Genomic DNA, 2,662 nt, shown 5'->3' with positions numbered 1-2,662 from the left:
CCTGCTGCAGCACTGCTTCGATACCTTAGTCGCTCAGTCGTGACCATCAGTAGTGCGTAAGATAGTGGGTGAGTTAATATCATAGCATGTGCGAGACAGTCCTTGATGTGCTACACTCATGAAGTCCACTCCATCTTATGTTTTCCAGTTGTGTTCTTTTTGTTAGTACTTCAGTCAGTGATGCCAGTATGGCGGCTGCATTAGGAATATGTCAACAGAAGAAGCTGATCATACTGAGAAAACATGGAAGCCCTGATACCGAGGTAGTTGCTAAACAAACTCACAGGTCTGATCGTTGTGTCATAGGTCTAATGCCGGCGGTATTAACTAAGTAGCTGAAGTACACTATTTCAGGTTGGCAAAGCTGGCGTTTACCTTCATAGTTGTTGTCAATGGAGTCCTTAAGAGTATCAAGAACTTGTCTGAGATGTTCTTCGTGCTCTTCCAGTGAAGCAGAGAAAATTACAGTGTCATCCAAACACGCATAGCAGAAGAGAAATTTAAATAGAATACCATCTATGAATCGTTGCCATGTCTGGGCCACGTTTGTGAGGCCATAAGGCATGTACAGAATTTCGTATAGCCCAAATGGTGCCACAATGATTGTCTTTTGAATGTCCTCCAGATTCATTGAGATCTGCAGATATGCTCTTTTGAGGTACAACTCGCTGAACACTGGAGCACCGGTTAAATCTTACATGTTAGGAATCGATTAACTATCAAGGATCGTGTGGGAGTTTAAGGGCCAGTAGTCATCACATAGCCTAACTATACCGTCTTTCGTGAGTGATAGTTTTGACAGGTGAAGTCCGTGATCAAAAAGGTCTCACAATGCCAGCTTGTAATAGTTTGTCAATGTCTGCTTTGGCTGTGTGAAATTTATCCAGGACTAGTTTCCACGTCCTGTATTGAGTGGGTGGCTTGGGGTGGTGGTAGTCGTCTGGACAGTACTGTTTTGTATAACACTCTGAGCAAGTTTCATTTGTGGATGCATGGCAGGAGGGACAACACACTCCGTTACTGTAGATGGAACATGGACAAGATGCACAATACTAACTTGGGTTGCGTGTGGCACAGGTGTTGTCATGCATATTGACATCATAGGTGCCCCACAGGATGACACTCTGAATGCATTGCCTCAATGCAGTCGTCGAATCAGGAAATTGACGTTCTTCTATCATAATGTTATCCAAGTTTCTCCATCACCACACGATTTTTTTTATCGTCTAATACCGTTTTCCTCACATATGTGTAACATCTCTAATTTTATGTCAAGGTAGTGCTGATTGAGCTTTTCGTGTTCTGACACTAAGTCTTTCAGATACACTGGCACTGTTCATGTGAGTCGTTATGTTAATTGCTTTTTGAGAAGGTGTTTGCTTGTTTGATTGGTTTAAAAGAGGGCGGAAGGGACCAAACTGATAGGCCATCGGTCCCTTGTTCCGAATAAAACAATGAAACAAGGATGAGAATAAAACAAGCGAGTCTGACAACACAAAACAGAGAGAAAGGAAAAACAACAAGAAAAGCGGAAAGGTAACAAACGCATAAATGGAAAAAAGGAGAGAAGAAAACCACAGAAACGCAAGAAACAGGTAGAAGAGATTAAAACGACAAAACAAATTACCATCGCTGGCTGACCATGAGAATAAATGGAGAAGCCAGCCACTCTGCAACACATTAAAACGTCCACCATAAAAGCACTAGGGTGGAAGACACACAGGGACAAAGGACATGCGCTAAAACCTAGATCAAATGATAAAACCCACCCTCGAGAAGAAAACGTAAAACTAAATCATCCGATGAGGCATTGTTAGAAAAAAATTAGCGGCAACAAGTCCGGTAACCGAAGATTTTGTCACAGGGTGGTCAAAGTGGGACAGTGTACCAGAGTATGGGCCACTGTCAACCGGGCGCCTCATCGACACGGAGGCGGGCCTTCGCAACACAGGGAGTATCTGTGGGTCACCCAAGTGTGGCCAATGCAGAGCCAGGAGAGAACCACAGAGTCTCTGCGAGAGGCCCGCATGAAGGACTGCCACACATTCATAGTCTCCTTAATGGCACACAGTTGGCTGTGGGTACTGAGACCATGCCATTCCGTATCCCAAAGCCAAAAAACCTGGCAGCGTAAAAACGAATGAAGGAAAGTTATTGGAATGCTGATCTCCATAAGCAGTTTCCGTGTAGCCTATGTGGCCAGCCTGTCAGCAAGTTCGTTGCCTGGGATTCAGACATGTCCTGGGGTCCACACAAACACCACTAAATTATCGGACTGTTCCAGGGAATAGATGGATTCCTGGATGGTCGCTACCAAAGGATGACGAAGGTAGCACTGGTCGATAGTTTGTAGGCTGCTCAAGGAGTCAGTACACAGAAGAAACGATTCCCCAGGGCATGAACGGATGTGCTCAAGTGCACGAGATATAGCCACCAGCTCTGCAGTGAAAACACTGCAGCCATCAGGCAAGGAATGCTGTTCAATATGTCCTCCATGGACATACGCGAAGCCGACCTGACCATCAACCATCAAGCCGTCGGTGTAAACCACTCCATGGCCTTGGTACATGTCAAGAAACGAGAGGAAGTGACAGCAGAGAGCCGCAGGGTGAACTGAGTCCTTTGGACCATGTGAAAGGTCCAGGCGAAGCCGCAGCCTAGG

The sequence above is a fragment of the Schistocerca nitens genome, chromosome 4 (genome assembly GCF_023898315.1).
Source record: "Schistocerca nitens isolate TAMUIC-IGC-003100 chromosome 4, iqSchNite1.1, whole genome shotgun sequence".
Taxonomy (NCBI): Eukaryota; Metazoa; Arthropoda; class Insecta; order Orthoptera; family Acrididae; genus Schistocerca; species Schistocerca nitens.
This window is presented reverse-complemented; position numbering follows the sequence as displayed.